The following is a 16,617-nucleotide window of genomic DNA, read 5'->3' as shown; positions in this document are numbered from 1 at the left end:
CCAGCCCGGAAACGCATAAATACAGGCAGGCAAACTCCCAGGGGGCTGGGTCTGTGAGCCACCACCGAGGGGATCTATAGCAGCCAGAGAGCATCAGCTTTTCCTGTGACAGTTCTGAGAAGGGCCCCTGTTCCTTCCCTTTGATGGTTTCTCTGACAACTGTTAGGGAACAAAGAGGCAAGGCCACTGGCTCATTAACTGTCACTTTCTAACACCTCTTTCCTTCCCTTCTAACTTTTACCCAAATTGCCACTTTGGGGTTTTCCTGAGGTGTCCTTTCTATTTATAACCAGAGCAAGATTTCCAACTCAATCCATATTGATTTAAGCTATGATAAAAAAGGGAATCTATAAAACTAATATTATAAGTTAGTGTCTGGGATGGCACTTCAGTAGGTCAAGTTCACCTAGTTCTTTGGCATCTATAAACCTCCAGGCCCTTCCAATCAGATAACCTAAGTGTGTTTCCCACTGTTAGTTTCTCTTCTCTTTCTGTAGTAGAAAAAAAGGAATCCTTTCAAAGATGTTTATTCTTCTTCACCCCTTCGCTATCAGTGTGTGAGAACCTTGTTTCTGTGTAGGGGAAAGTGTACTTCTGTGTTTTGATAAAGAAGAAAGTAATTTGTGTTCCTCTTCAGGCCTGAAAAGATAATTGTGCGTCCCGGGAGCTCGCTCTTCTCCTGGCTGTTTAACAGACGATCTGGATTCCTGTTCTGTAGCAGGAGTACTTCAGTGTCCCAGCCTCCTTCTCATGGTCGTCCCCTTCTCTGTCACCAGCCAGCCATCACCAGGCCCTTCAGCAGGTCACATGGCCGAGGGTTTCTGTCTTGAAGGCTGGTGGTGCCTCAGAAGACCCTGTGACTCCGAGCCTAATTCACATTTCTTTTACTGTGCAAAGAATATTCTGAGCCATTGGAATTCCCAGTCCATCTCCCTGAAAGCTTATGCCAAAAGCTCCCCATGGGGCCTATCTGTGATGGATGTCATGAGGCCCCGGGAAGGAGCCATTATGGTGGGAAGTGTTGAGTGCTTGCCTGCAGGACTCAGACCTGAACCAAACTGAAGTGCAAATGGCAGCAAAAAGGGCGGCTCCATCCACCTGGTAGCTTGCTTGGAAATAAATCCTACCCCATCCCACTCCCCAGCTAGTAAAGCCTGGGAGCACATCGTTCCTTTGGCCTCCCTTTAGCGTGACTTAGGAATGGTACAGTTCAGCATATCAGGAAGCTGAGAGGCATCCACTACTCCTCACTTCCCCTGGCTCTGGGCTCAGCTTGGCTGAACTTGCCGTTCCTGTCTCTTTAGAGGAGCTGGTTGTGTTCCCGAAGCAGGATCGCACTGTGCCGCCTCCCCAGGGATCCCCAGCTATTGATTTTTAATATCCGTATTCAATATTGTGTATTAAATATTGAATCCATGCACGAGAGGATGTGATGCAAATCACCAGCCGTGCCTGAGACTTTAATAGTTGTTTTATTGCCCGGAAACCACAGTTGGACGCAAGGCATCCTGCAGCCGAGGCTGGGGGTGGGGATGACAGGCAGAGAGGAGAGCTGAGCTGACAAGCAGAGCGGGGCCTCCCAAAGATACAAGACCTCTGGAATAGCCACTGCTGAAGGCACAGCCAGGCACCGACAGCTCACCCCGGGCAGGTGGGTTGGGGGCCAGCTCGCAGGCTGCTATGCAAAGAGCGGACGGAGGCTGTTGGGTGAGACCTGAGTAGAGGAAGAGGTGTGAGGCTGTGTCCTTCCTTCCTGGACTTCCCTAACTGGACTGTTCATTCCCGTCCGGCCATCCCCCTTCCCCTCCACACAGATATTCACCCAGACACACACACACAGAGCTATTGAACAGGAAAGTGAACTTGGGAGCAGGAAACCCCAGGCCTGGGGCCTCCTCCACCACTCTTAGCTCTGAGACCTTGGTGCAGACCTCTCTTAACCCCTCTGGGCCCCTCTCTCTCCTCTGCTGATGGGGGTAACGCTATCTGCTCTAGCTCCCTCACAGCCCGGTGGTGAGGCCGGTGCAAAGGAGATAATATTCAGGGAAAAGGCTTTTGTAAACCGTCAGGCCCCACATAGGCTGGCTGAGGGATTAGTGCTGGCTTTCCCTTTATGCTCCCCTTGTCCTCCGGGCTGTGGCTCCGGGCTGGCTTCTTTTCTCTCAGGCGTGCGCCCCCTCCCCTGTTACGGGCCCTCTCCTCCTCTCCCCTGGCTCGGTCTCCCGGGCTCCCCACTCTGCCGGGGCTCTGCACTCAGGCTGTGCAGTTAGGTTTCGAGGACGCCCAGCAGGGAGACAGGAAGGGCGAGAACGACTCGTGTGTGTGTGTGTGTGTGTGTGTGTGTGTGTGTGTGCGCGCGGTGGGGGTGGGTACAGCCAGTGTGCCGCCAAGCCAACAGCCGCGGGAAAGCGCTCAGCTTCATTCGAGGAGGAGAGGCGCGCTCCGCGGCTTGCTGCCCCGGGTTGCGGAGCCAGCGGGGGGAGAAGTGGGGAGGATCAGTGAGTAGGGGGCGCTGCTGGCCCAGTGGGGGTTGGGGGTGGGAGGGAGCGGCGGAGAACTTGAGGCTGGGGGTCTCTTCTCACATGACGCTGTTCCTCCTTGCGGGAAGTCCAGTCTTGATTCCCGATTGTTGGAAAGTCAGGGCGTGGGCTTTGCCATAGGGGTCTTGCGATCGGGAAGCTGGAATGTCAATTCGGTCGAGGGTGGCTGCCTCCCAGCGCCTCCAAGTCAGATAAACAGTTGCCAGAGGCCCCCCCCCCCAGGGTGTAGAGTCGAGGGCTGCACTCTTGCCTTGAGAAAGTGCGGAGCTCCTCAAACCCATACCTTTGTCCGGGGGTCAGGGAGGGGCGGGGACCAGAGGGGTACCTATCATTTAAGCCCACTCCGTGGACCCCACCATCTGCTGGGAAGGTCCAAGCTGACTCGCCGAGCCAGCCCAGGCCCAACAGAGACCAGCTCTGGCAGTAGGCCCTGCCGGGAGTCCGCGTCGGCGTCCCTGGGCGCGCAAATCGGGGGATGCCAGGCAGGGCCTGGCTGCGCACGCCTCCGCGTCGGGGCTCGGGCATCTGCTGCTGCCTGCGTTTCCGGGTCTGCGGCTGAGCCTCCCTGGCTCTCTCCTCCCGCTTTGTTTCGCTGCCAACTTCTCGCCTGCCCTCGCCAGTCTCCTGGGTCGGCCGGTCGCGCTCTGCCTCTCCGAGTGCGTCTCAGCTTTTACGCTGCCTCGCTCTTTGCGCACGTGTGTGACCGCCTTCCCTCAACCCAGGCTCAGCTCGGCCTCTTCTCGCGGGCTACTTGGCACTGCCCTCGGATCGCTGCGAGTGCGCACCCCCTGGCGCCCCTCCCCCGCCCCAGGCTGCAGCGTCCGGGGCTCGGCGACCTCCGGGACTGAAACATGCCGAGGTTCTGGTTTAGCTCCCCGAAAGCAAACCCAAGAGGGCTCGGAGTATCCCTCACTGCGCTCCTCGTTGCTCCCAGCCCTAGGCAGCAACTGGAGGGGGACTTTTATGAGACCTACTTTGCAGAGTTAAAGGGAACCACGTCTGCGGCCGACCTCGCGCCGTCTGTGGCGTTCTGCGAACTCTCGAGACTGTAAGCCTCTGAGAATTTGAGTACACGGCTATGCCGCTGACCCGAAAGTTGGCCGGACGTGTGGGTCCGGGTGGCGGTGCCCGAAGTGCGTGTGCATGTGCGGATCGCAGGGACTCTCGGTGGATTAGCCGCCACAAAGGGAGGAGGAGGGGGCGCGGGCCTTGGACGCTGGGGCTGGGGGCCAGCCGGGGGCCTGCGAACACCCTAGGCCCCGGGGCAGGTGAAGACACCCTTCCGAGCCCGCCCCCTCCCCCTGGGACCCGTGCGCGGCTGGTCTCTGAGGCGGAAACACCGTCCAACTCCTTGAAAGTAAACTTGCCGCGAGGGGAGCGAAGGGGGAAGGGGGCTGGCGGGGGTGTCTGCGTCTGGAAGGCTTGTGTCAAGTTTCAGCCCCTAATGACTCGCGGTGGCAAGGTGCCAGGGCCCTGGGAACGGCGACAGGGGGAAGGGCGGCGGGGGCTCGGGGTGAGAGTGACCGGACTCGCGAACCCAGAGGCGCACCGCGCGTTCTCCGGCCGGAGGAGGCCGGCGGGGCGGGGGCGGCGGGCGGGGAGGGGGCGCTCCGAGAGCCGCCTGAGCCGAGAGGAGCGCAGGCATCTTCCGCAATCCATTCATGCACCGAAGCGCGTGCAGAGCTGCTGATCGCTGCCATTGTTACTCGCGGGCGGTGTGGGAGCCGAGCCTCCACTCTGGCGAGAGATAAATGGCCTCTGACAGCCCCTCCTCGCCAAGAGAGCTCCTCGGATTTCACCGCGCGGCGGCTCTCAGGTCTGTGCCTCGCTTGCTTCCCGGTGAGAACCTTTAAATCAGCCTCCCGGCCCTCCCTCCTCCCGGACGCTGCCCCCCGCCTGCTCAGGCCCTAGCAGGGCCCCGGGCGCGCTACGCGCAGTCTCCGGCCCCCTCCCCACCTGGTGGGGAGGACAAGGTGGGGAGCTGCGGGCGGACCCGCGGGCCGCGGGGGGAGGCGGCTGGAGCCCCCCGCCCCAGCTCCGCACCTCCCCCGGAGCTGAGCCCCGCGCCCCGCCTCCGCGCCCACAAGATGGATCAGGCTACCGTGCGGAGAGCGGGCTGTAAATATTTAAAAAGTCTCTCGCGCGCTGGCGGTAATGGCTTTCGCAGTCGGAATGTGTGCTGGGAGATGAGAGGAAGGGCGATGCGTGTACTGTGTTGCGAGGTGGCGGAATTGTTCCTATTCCTACCCCCCCGCCCCCGCCCTGGTCCGGGGTGGGCTGCAGGTTCCGGCTTCCCGATTTCCCGCCCTCCGTTCTCTGCCGCCGCGTCCCACGATAGTGTTTGAGAACGCCAATCGATAGGGAACTTGAGCATGGCACGGCGACGGAGGCTCGGACGAGGTGACCTGGAGCCACTCTCCCCTTCAGGGTCTCCCGAGGTCCTAGGCTGGGACTGGTCCGAGCCCCCCGGTCCAGGTCCGCTTCTCCCTGATACACAGGGGAGGGCGGGAAACGCACAGGTTGAAGCCCCCTGAGTTTGGGTGGTCGCTAAAGCCCGGACGGGGGTCTCTGCAGCGGGGCCCTGAGCCCTGTTTGTGCCTTTGCTCCCCTCCCCATGCCTCTCTTAAGCCTTGATGCACTCTAAAGGAGAGCCCTTCCCCCCCCCTTTTGAATCGGAAAGTAGCTTTGTGGCTGCTGGGACCAAAACCTGGGAGGAGGCAACGCGGGGAGATTGGGGGGGGGGGAGGTGGCGGTGCCTCGAGCCCAGGCTCAGTGGAGGTCACTCGTGGATGTGGAGGGGGATCCTTCGTACTGCTTGCGACTGTGGGCCTGGGATCTTTAAGGCTGAGCCCAGCCGGATGGAAGAGGTGGGGGAAGGGCATCCAGCTTTCTCGGCTTCTCGGCTGGGAGAGGCTTAATGGGCCCACCACAGGGTGTGTGCCGGCTGAGGCTGTCGCCTTTGCCAGTGGCCCCTCCCTGGCGGGGCGGGGGCGCCGAGTTGCCCAGAGCTGGGGCGGGCCGGGCGCCGCGGGTTCGCGCGGAAGGTTGGAGGGTGTGGGCCCAGCCAAAGTGTGGGTGCTGGCGGCATGTCAGGGCGCGCCAGGGCTGCTCTCCGCGTTCGAGCGCGTGGAGCTCCCGACTCCTGGCAGCTCCGCGCACGCCGCTTCCAGGGGCTTGTGTTGCGCCCTACTCGCTTGTTTGTCTCGTGTGAGCCTCGTAAACCGCCCTGATTTATTACCCAGACTAAATGCTTAATTTGTGAATATGAAACAGATTAAAAGGGGCGGGGGGGAGGGGGCTTGGGGTCGGCATATTTTAGCAATCAGACCAAAGCAGACCGGCAGATGTTTCAAATTTGTCGACATTTTCAGGCTCATGTGGAAAGCCAGCCAGAATGGTCAAGAGGTCCTTTCTCCTTCCTTCAACCTGAGAACTTGGCAATGATCAAAAGGAGGTGATTAGTAGCTACAGAGAAAAGACCAGCAGGCAAGGAGTTAACAGAGGCAGAGCCCTTCACCTCCAGGATTGGAATGGGGGTGAGGGCTGAGAGCTGCTCACAAAGGCGAGAGGGGTCCGGACTAAAAAGGCCCAAGTCCTAGAAGCCAACTTTGAAGAATAAAGTAGGGGATCCATTAAAAGTTAATTCAGCAAATAAACTTCATTTGCGATAAATACAAACAGGAAAGATGGAAAGGCCAACTTAAAATAGCCAAAAGATAATAAAAATAAATCGTTTTTATGTGGCCTGTACATGTGCTTCGCTACAGTGATCTGCAGTGGCATGGGCCTCTCCCGAGCACCCTCTCCCTTTGAAAAGCCCCCATGTGTACAGGCAGTGTTTGGGTTGTTTTGTTTTGTTTTTTTTTGGCATTTGTCATTCTGGGGCAACTTCACACATCAAAGGCGAGCACAATGTTCTTATCAGCTCCTTGGTTTCAGCCGCCCAATGAAGCAGATACAGTTTCTATAAATTGGACTTCTCCTCTGGGTTTTGATTGATCATCACCATATGAGATTATTGAAAGTCTAATGTCTCATTTCACTTTCTCCAAGGGGTGAGGAGGGGAACAGTTTATTGGAAGTCAGGCCACGTGAAGATTCTGGTGTTGTGCAATAGTAATTTCCATTATCCTGGGTATATCAACCTCTGGAAAGTCCCATGCATCTCCTGCCCGTGCCTTGTACCACCTTCCCCCTACCCCCTCCAGGTCTCAGCTTCAGTGACTGTTAACAGGTACAGTACAAACTAGAGCCTTCTGGAGCCTTTGTAGTTAGAAGGAGAAAATGGCTGTTGACTAAACATAAGGCAAGAAAAGATTCATTTTTTAAAAACATTTATTATTAACCCAAGAATCCCCTCTCGAGGACTGTTTCCTACTCCAAACTTTTTTGTTCTCCTTTTGCCTCAATACCATCTTTCATTTTATTAAAGTTGATCATGGTCCCTCTGTCTTGTCCTCAGCCAGACAAAGGCTTAGGGAAAGTCAGAGAACGTATTAATTATATGTTTCTTGTAAACTGACTTTTCATTTCCCCCTAACACATTTAGTTGGCTTGGTGTTTAGTTCAGCACTCAATTGCTGCAAATATGCTGCTTAAAAATGCTATCTTTATTAAAACAAATAAGCGAATGCAGAGACCTTTCTAATTTCAACTCGCGTGGGCTAGAAACAGAACAGAAAACCGAAAGCGAGAGCAAGAACGAGGGAAAGGCAGCGGGGAGGAGAGAGAAAAGAGACCAGGACACACACACACACACACACACACACACGCAAGCACACGCAAGCACACGCACGCACGGAGCTTTCCTTCTGCCATTCCTCCCCCCGCCCCCCAGCCCTGTTAAACTGGTCCATACAATTGTCCCTGGCCGCACCCTGCAGCTCGCCAGCCCGCCTGGATATTCCATCACTTGGCGCCTAAGGCGATCATTAGCTGAGAATGGACAGCCTCTACCTGCTGGCAGCCCATCACTTACCAGCCAGGGGGGAGGCTGGCTGCAGGCTCCTGCGCCTGGGCTGGGCCCCATTTGCTCAGCCCGAGAGGGGTCCTGGGTCCTTGCCCCTGGGTGCATTGGTGCCTAATTAAACTCTATCCAGGGCAACGTGCACTAAATATACAAAGGCTGAGAGGAAGCTGGGGTGGGGTGGGGTGGGGTGGGGGGGAGGAGGTCATTACCTGGGCAGAGAAAGTGAATCTTCTGAGAGAGACAGGAAGGGATCCGTCGGATCACTCTCTGTTTGTCCTCAGCAGAGCCTCTGAGTGCACATTTAACTCTCGTGCTGAAATCAAGGAGACATGGAAATGAGGAAGAAAAAAAATTCCAGAGCCCACACATAACTAAACAGGGCCTGTGTCACCACCAGGCAGGAGGGAGGTCTTCCGTAGCTCCAAACAGACAATGCTAGCTGCAGAAAAATGACTCGGGTGCCCTTGTGGCATTGGAGTTATTGCTCATGTGCCACGGCCCCGTCGCACGTGGGAGCCAGAGCTGTATAGATGGCTGTGAGGGCAGAAAGGAGCAGACGTGTCAGGAGCCCAAGGACCAGGTGTGTATGTTGTGAAGCTAAACGGACCGTGGAAAAGCAGAGGAAGCATCCTCAGCGGAAGGCCAGGGACCCCACTAAGACCTGAGCCCTGGCAGGACGGAAATGGCCAGACCGGGGCTTAAAGCAACAGCTGGGAAAACAGGAGTGCGTGCAGATCTCAGAGCATAGCCGCCAGGGCTTTGACTGAGCCCCCATTTAGTCCAGCTGAAGAAATCAGTTCAGAGCGTGACAATGCTAGCTCAAGGTGACACATCAGTGGCAAAAGTAGGACCAGAACCCAGAGCTCCCTGCTCTGGGAATCAGAGGAGGAAGAGGACTTCTGGTTAGAGAGGGACCCGGGGTGATCTTGGTCACTGCAGAGCCCAGGTATTTTTGTCACATAGCATTTGTTAAGCGCTTGCTGTGTGCAAAGCGCTGTGCTGGGCCTATGAGACCACAGTGCTAGGAGCGCTCAAAGGCCCGAGCAGGTGAGTAGGGGGTAACGCAGGCCATGAAGGACGGTGGGCGAGGGGGCTGGGGAAGAAGGAAGCTGGCCCCTCGAAGGGCCACAGCGAGGTTTACGGGAGGGCAGCCTGGACATGAGGCCACTCTCCCAGGGGTGGAGGTGCGAGAGAGGCCATCTGGACCAGGGCCTTTCACTACGCTGTCGTCGGAGGGCCTGCCGGCGTCTCCCAAGGCAGGCCGGGAAAGTGAGTCTCGTGCGAATGGAGGAGGCAACTTTTCTAGCTCGAGCGCTACTTTCAGCTCTCTCTCTTGCTCTGGACAAATACGAGAGTGTAGCTTACCCCCCAAAAGCTCCTGGATAAATGGAGGCCCTCTGGGGGAGCTGGTAAGGGAACACCGCCTCCCTTAACAAAATAAACCCGAGACTATCCAAGGTGTAGCACTGGAAACAGTCTTCCAGCAGAGAAACGGGGCTGGCTTAAGTGCCCCCGCCCCCCGCTCTGCGCCCCCTGGATTCCACCTGCCCCTTGGGGCGCTCGCAGTGTGATCACAGGTGCCCTCCCTGCAGCCATCTGGCCTCCGCCCAGCCTCTGCTCTTGGTTTCTCTAAGCAGAGGCGAAACACGCTGGAACCTTCAAAGCACATTCCTAAACACTAAGGGAGAGCGGTGGGGAAGCGAAAACAAAGGCCCAGGAGCGCTGGAGCAGTTCAGCTTACAGAGTCTGTGGGCCAACAGGGCTGGCCCAAGTTCAGTCAGACTTCCTGGCCGCGGGCCAGCTGGAGCTGGCAGCCTGCCCCGTCCAGCCCACCACTCAGGCCCACGTCGCCCCCCAGCCCGGGGCACACCCTCGCACCTAGCCCGAACCCCAGGAAAGCCTGCTGCCCCTTAGCAGTGCCCTCGGCCCGCCCTCTCCTCGTCTAGGTGGCTAGCTGCAGACAGCCAGCGAATGGCCCCTGCAGCCCTCCACCCAGAGCTTGCCAAGAGTGACGGGGTTGCCAGTGGGCCAGACCCTTGGGGTGGCCTGGTGGGTCTGGCAGGGGCGGGGGTAGTAGCTTCAGGCCTTGAGCAGCCATGTGCGGCCGTTGTGAACACTTGGTCGCTGTTTACCCTTGTGCGTCGTAAAAATATCATCACGTTCTATGTGTGTCAAGGCTGGGAAGCACTGCTAACGCGCGATAAGTGTGACATCCAGGCCCCAGGAGGTACCCATACATATTACAGGGAGAGTATTGGGCCAGATGGACCCTGTCCGAAGGTGAGCACGGCTCATTCATCCCACAAGCACTCCATAGAGCCCCCTCTGTCTGTTGAGCACGGTGCTTGCGACTGTTGGGGGTGGCTGGGGGAGACCCCAGGCTACCAGGCTCTGGGCCCCTCCTTAGAGAACCTACAGTCTCCCCGAGACACTTAAGCCCCATGCGGCTGAAAGCCTCCCTGTGCTCACAGCACCTAAAGCCGGCAGAAAGCTGCCCTTGATTTTCCTCCTCAAGCTTATATTTTTCAAGCCAAAGAGTGGATGGAGTGTTTCTGCCCACTTTCCACTTACAGCTGGATAACCAAAGATCCCCCCACACTCTGAGCAGCCAGCCTGCTGGATAGGGACTTGGGAACCGGGAGTTCTGCGCTTTCTTTCCTGAGGTTCCACCCAGGCGATGTCACGTGCACGGCAGATGCTACGGATAACACCTGCCTGTGGCACAAAATTCCGAGAATATCAAGGGGCGCCTCTCCGCAGTCCCACCACACCGTTCTTCAGCCACCCAGGCTGCCTCTCTATAGGCAATCACCGCTCCCGGATTCTTGCTTACCCTCCCCAGCATAGTCTGTTTTCTTTTTTAGAAAAATTTTGGCCTCGCCCCGCAGCATGCAGGATCTTAGTTCCCTGACCAGGAATCGAACCCGTGTCCCCTGCAGTGGAAGCATGAAGTCTTAACCACTGGACACCAGGGAAGTCCCCCAGGATAGTCTATTAAAGCTAATTCTTTTTACTTAATTTATTTTTTATTTATTTATTTTATTTATTTATTTATGGCTGCGTTCGGTCTTCGTTGCTGCACGCGGGCTTTCTCTACTTGCGGCGAGCAGGGGCTGCTCTTCGTTGCTGTGCACGGGCTTCTCATTGCGGTGGCTTCTCTTGTTGCGGAGCGCGGGCTCTAGGCGCGTGGGCTTCGGTAGTTGTGGCACAAGGGCTCAGCAGTGGCTCGCGGGCTCTAGAACGCAGGCTCAGTAGTTGTGGCGCACGGGCTTAGTTGCTCCGCGGCATGTGGGATCTTCCCGGACCAGGGCTCGAACCCCTGTTCCCTGCATTGGCAAGCAGATTCTTAACCACTGTGCCCCCAGGGAAGCCCAAAGCTAATTCTTTTTAAAACATTTAAATTTTATTTTGAAAAAAAATCCCAAACCCGCAGAAAAATGTAAAGAACAAGTACAATGAACACCCATATAGGAAGGCAGGTTTTTGAAAGCACTATGTTTATTCAACACTCCTACCCTTGGAAAGAATTCAAAACCCCTTCAAAGATCTGAATTAATTTAACTTTATCTTCAAATGTTACTTAGGCCCTCATGGATACATTGCTTGTACAGGGTGCTCCCCCCATAGCCCCCAGCACCTTATCATTGCTCTTGGCTCGTGGGAGGTTTGTGGGATTCGATAGCCAAGGCAACACAGTAGCTGGTAGGGCGCAGCCAGGCTGCCTTGGTTCCTTCCAAACCTGGCTCCGCCACTTGACCAGCTGCGTGGCCTTAGGCAATTGCTCTCCGTGTGGCCTTGGGCAATTGTTCTCAGTGTCTCACTTTGCCTGTCTATAAAATGGAGGGGGGGTGGGTGGAGATAAAACAACAGATTTCATAATGTTGGGAGAATTAAGTTAGTTGATGGAGATAAAGCAAGTAAAATAGTGCCTGGCATATAGAAGGTGCTTAACAGGTATTGGGGAGACAAGACAAACACATTTGGTATCAGCTTTGCTTCGGTGATTGCACGTGAGTCATTTGGCCCTGAGTTCATGGCCTCCTAGTTTTCATCAGTAACCGCGAGAGAGGCCGGAGGAAACCCAGAATGTGGCTTCATAATCCTTCCCAGCCTGAGAGAATTGCCCTGGCTCAGCTCTGCTCGGAGCCGGGGGCTTCCCCTGGACAGTTTCCACACTCATGAAGAGTTTCTAGCCGTGCTTATTAAAAAGACATTTGGAGGGAAAGCCTTTTTTCTTTTTCTCCCCATTTTCTAGCCTGGCTAGTTGCTTCCCTGCTGATAGAACCATCTTCGAAGAAAGAACTAGCGTTTACTTTCGGGACAAAGCCAGGAAGAATACATCCTTCTCCCTCAGGGTGTTCCAGGCTCACAAAGGCCCGTTTCAGGCCCAAGCTGAGGGTCAGACGGGGCAAGTGGGTACGATCCCAGGAACCACATCCCCGACCCCCGCATCTAACAAGCCAGAGAGGGTCTTAAGGACCCTCAGACAAAGTTGTCCGGGATGCTCTTCACATGGGCAGCGTCGAAAGAGCCAGAGGCAAGAGACAACCCGGGAAAGATAAGGAAATTTGTTTAAAGGTATACTTTGCTCTGTGCTATAAAATACTGCACCTAATGTTAGTCTTTGACGGCTGTAATGTCTGACCTTGACATTGTGGTGTTTCTGCCATATAATTTAATTAACGTGTGATGCTGGCCCAGTGCCAGGGAGTCAAATGTCCTGATGGCTCTTGGAAGCCACATCAGTCCCTTTGAAGTTCCCCCCAGTGAACTGACACACAGAAACCTCCTAAGGCTGAGGACAGCCCCTGAGATGGGCCACAGAAATTTAGCAGTGTCGTGGTTCCATTGGATGGCACCGGCCAAGCCACCTGCTGACTTGTCACAGTTCTGGAGGCCTGCTGTGGTTTCTGAGGCCCTTACCACAGGGAGCGGCTCCTCGAGGAAAAAAAATCCCTCACCCCTCATCAGGGACAGTATCCGGTGATCTCCTGCTCACAGATTTTTTTTTCTGCACAAAATGTTTTCTTCTTCCTCAACTTTGCCTACCACCAAGTCATTGAGCTTCACAGAGGAACACAAATTAGACAAGAGGCATATTAATTGAAGGCAAAAAGGACTATCCATCCATTCCGCACATAATTATTTAACACCTACCACGCACCTACTAGGGCTTTGGGCGTTTATAGCAGGGAACAAAACAGTACCTTGGCCATAATAAAACTTTGTTTTACTTGAGAAACAATAAGTGCACGAGCCATATATATATATATATATATATATATATATATAAACATTTCAGGTTATGATAAATCTATGAAGAATTAAGAAGGGTATGGGGAAGGACTTCCCTGGCGGTCCAGTGGTTAAGACTCCACGCTTCCAATGCAGGGGGTGTGGGTTCAATCCCTGCTCTGGAAACTAAAATGCACATGCTGCACAGCACGGTCAAAAAAAACAGGGGGTAAGGGGAGAGAGATGAGATGTTCTTTTAGATGGCAGATTGTGCATTGATGGAATAAAGTGCTCAGTGGTATACAGTCCACGCTTGCTGCAATTATGCTGTATAACGAGCTACTACCCCCAGACTTAGCAGTTGACATCAGTAAGCATTTAGTTCTCACATCCGTGTCTATGGATCCCCTGTGGTTAGCTGATCTAGACTGTGCCCGACTGGGCTTGACTGTAAGTGTGGGTTGGATCCAGTCCTGCTCCGAAGGACATTCGTGGCCTGACATCAATGGGGTGGGGGGGGCCACTCCACCTCTAGAGGGATGAACTGTAAAGTCACGTGGCAAAGGGCATGGATATAAGGTGGGATGAAGATTTGGGAACAGTAATGCAATCTGAAACAGATGGTTCAAACCAAAACTATGTATCTCTAGCTAAGACATTTATATATACAAATACGTATATGAAATGATATGACCGCCTTTGCTGGAATCCTCTGTTTTAGATTACACTAAATCCATGCAATAATTACACATTCACATCCCTCAGGTGGTTTATTATGGGTCCAGACGCTTCTGAATCATGGCCGCCAACCTCAGGAAACCTGGGAAGATGGATCACAGGCCATCCCAATGCAGAGAAAGAACACCATGATGGAGACCTTTCTTCTTGTCTGGGTTTCCTACGTAAGGATGGGGGTGTAGGTGGGAAAAACCACAGGAGACCCAAGACCTAGCAAGTGTCCTTGCTGGCCTCTGAGCATGTCTTGGAGTGACACAAATCTGGAGTAAGACCCAGGAAGTGTCACCACTGGACCTCACTCTACTACCAAGTAGACATTCTAGCTAGTCTCACTGGCTGTCTAGGACAGGCCTTCATGCATTGATTGTTTAAGGGAATAGGTCGAAGATTCCAGCTCTTTCTTACAGCTCCTTTCCCCCCAGTCCTGCCCTGCCTTTCTCATGCCATCCTTGAATAATGTGGGAGGGATGCCTAATGTCTCTTCAAAAAGTGATGCTGTTTAAAATCGGGCCTCCCTTCAATGAATTCCTCCAGGGCTCTGCAGTAAGCCAAGTACTGGAAACTGGCCCTTTCCTTTAGGAAGGAAAGCTCGCTGTTCAATTGATTCCGACAGCTAATGGAGTATAATCACCTTTGCCCAAAGTGATTCCAATCAAAGGAATCCACTGTATAAAAATTCAAGGTGGCAGCGTCAAGATTTACATCTTGTAAGCAGAGAGAATGGAGTGTTGGGGCAGTTTTTTTTTGTTTGTTTGTTTGTTTTTTTGCGGTACGCGGACCTCTCACTGTTGTGGCCTCTCCCGTTGCGGAGCACAGGCTCCGGACGCGCAGGCTCAGCGGCCATGGCTCACGGGCCCAGCCGCTCCGCGGCATGTGGGATCTTCCCGGACCGGGGCACGAACCCGCGTCCCCTGCGTCGGCAGGCGGACTCTCAACCACTGCGCCACCAGGGAAGCCCCTAGGGGCAGATGTTTAATGGTGGGGCCCCATGAGGATTCAGACCATCTCTTATTTGGGGGAATTCTGCCTCCTGTCTCCAAAGGTGTGTGAGGTGATCCATCTTCTGTAACTAATCCTAGCCTAGGTCTGGAGAGGGGACCAGCTGGATGTAATCGCCTCTTAGACCAGCCGCCACTATGGAGTGTGTCAGGCACTCCTGCAACTGCAACTTGCTCTCTGATTTCACTGACAACTTTGCTTGACTTAACTGGGTCCATCTTGAACTTATCCATGTCGGAACGTCTCTCGGCTTTGTTTCTTTGTCACTCTCCATGTAAATCCCTTCGCGACTCTATCACAGAGGCCCTTCTGTGCCTTCTGCCTTCATTCCCCATTAGATGATGATGATGACAATGGTGATGATTTCGTTTTTATTGACGCAAAATAGCTGTACAGAAAAGCACACAGATCATTAGCGTCGGGCTTGATGAACACACCCATATATCCAGTACCCAGATCAGGAAACATCACCAGCACCCCAGAAATCATCTCGTGCCCCCTTCCAAGTACTATGGCCCCAGAGATAACTGCTAACCTAACTTCTAATAGCATGATTTAGCGTTGCCTGATTTGGTACTTTATAGAAACGGAATCTACACTATGAAATTTGTGTGTGTCTGGCTCCTCTTGCTTATAAGATCCATCCATAGTGTGTGCTGGATGGTTCACTTATTCTCTTTGCTGTGTACTATTCCACGGTATGAACACACCACATTTTATTTCTCTGCTATTCTCCTGTTGATGGGTACTTGGGCGGTTTTGCTTTGGGGCTATTCCTAATAGTGCCACTATGAACACTTATGTACATGCCTTCTAGTGAATAGATGGACACGTTTCTGCTGGTTAAGACATCAAAATAAAACACAGCATTAGGGCTTCCCCGGTGGCGCAGTGGTTGAGGGTCCGCCTGCCGATGCAGGGGACGTGGGTTTGTGCCCCGGTCCGGGAGGATCCCACATGCTGCGGAGCAGCTGGGCCCGTGAGCCAAAAAACAAAACAAAAAACCAAAGTGGTCATGCCAATTTATATTCCCAGAACTGAATAGGAGAATTCTCCTTGCCAGCACTTGGAATTTTCTCTTTCCTTTTAGGCATTCTGGTGGACCCTATGAGATTTCAGGCTCCTAAAGGGCAGAAACAAAGGATTTTTCTTCCTTGAAAATTCTCCCAAGTGTCTCCTGAAAAACCATCCTGGGGAAAATGTTAGCTTATGCCCTGGGAAATAAAAGCACATGGTTTTCTTTTACTTTTCAGGAAAAGCTGAAATGTGGTCCTTGATCTTTAATGACAGTAGCTTTTGGAAACTGAGAAAATAAAAATCTGGATCGAGCCTCAAATTCCCACTCCCACTCCCCCCCGACCACCACCAATCGGGTCCTGCTCTACAGTGGTTTCCATATGACACAAGCACACCTGCCCGGCAGCCCCAGGCTTCCCACTGCCCACCCACACCCTCTTGCCCGCTCTGCTCCCTGAGGGAGACTCAGCTCCTGGATCCCCCACCTGGAGTGATCTCCTTGCTCACCTTGATGCCCAGCTCCAGGCACACCTCCTCCATAGAGCCCTCCCAGACTACCTTTAAGTCGAAATCTACCAGGTGCCTTTGTGCTTATCGTCACAGCCACAAAACTTATCCTTTGTTTGTTCGGTTACACCTTATCTCCTCAGCTCAGTTGTAAGTTCTTGGAGGGACCACGTTGTCTAGCAAGGTGTTCTCACACACCAGTTGCCTACGATGTGCTTATTGATCAGATACATGACCGTTAGGTTCTGTCTCTTAGTTGTGTGGGGCCGGAGAAGACTTCTCAGATGGTGAGATCAAGAAAGTCTCGGTTGACTCAGATGAGCACATGTGGTGAGTGATGTCCCAACACTGGGTATATTTTGAAGAAAAGCTTGCTGGTCCCCTCTAAATGTCTATGATAACCTGGCTGAGCAGCGGGGCCTGCTGGTTGGTTTACTCACCAATGGTCTCAGTATCACCTGGGGTGTCAGCGTAGAATGCAGTGTCCTGGCCTTACTCCTTAGACCTGGGGTGGGACCTGGAAATCTCTATCTTCACCTCTCACCACAGTTGACGCTGATGCACAGCCAGGTTTGGAAACTAATTGATTCTGAAAAGAATGTTCCCTTCTAG

General features: G+C 53.9%; 1 protein-coding gene across 1 annotated transcript in view; it reads left to right on the top strand.

The window, feature by feature from the left end:
• The first annotated feature begins 4,334 nt into the window (after positions 1 to 4,334).
• BCOR (BCL6 corepressor) overlaps positions 4,335 to 16,617 on the top strand; it is an 86,108-nt gene continuing 73,825 nt past the window's right edge. The window contains exon 1 of the mRNA XM_082610000.1: positions 4,335 to 4,356. The gene's annotated coding sequence lies outside the window, so the exon portion shown is untranslated. The remainder of the gene's footprint in view (positions 4,357 to 16,617) is intronic.

Source organism: Mesoplodon mirus, assembly GCF_964341445.2.
Source record: "Mesoplodon mirus genome assembly, chromosome: X".
Lineage (NCBI taxonomy): Eukaryota > Metazoa > Chordata > Mammalia > Artiodactyla > Ziphiidae > Mesoplodon > Mesoplodon mirus.
Note: the sequence above shows the minus strand (reverse complement) of the source record. Positions and strands in the feature narration are given on the sequence as shown.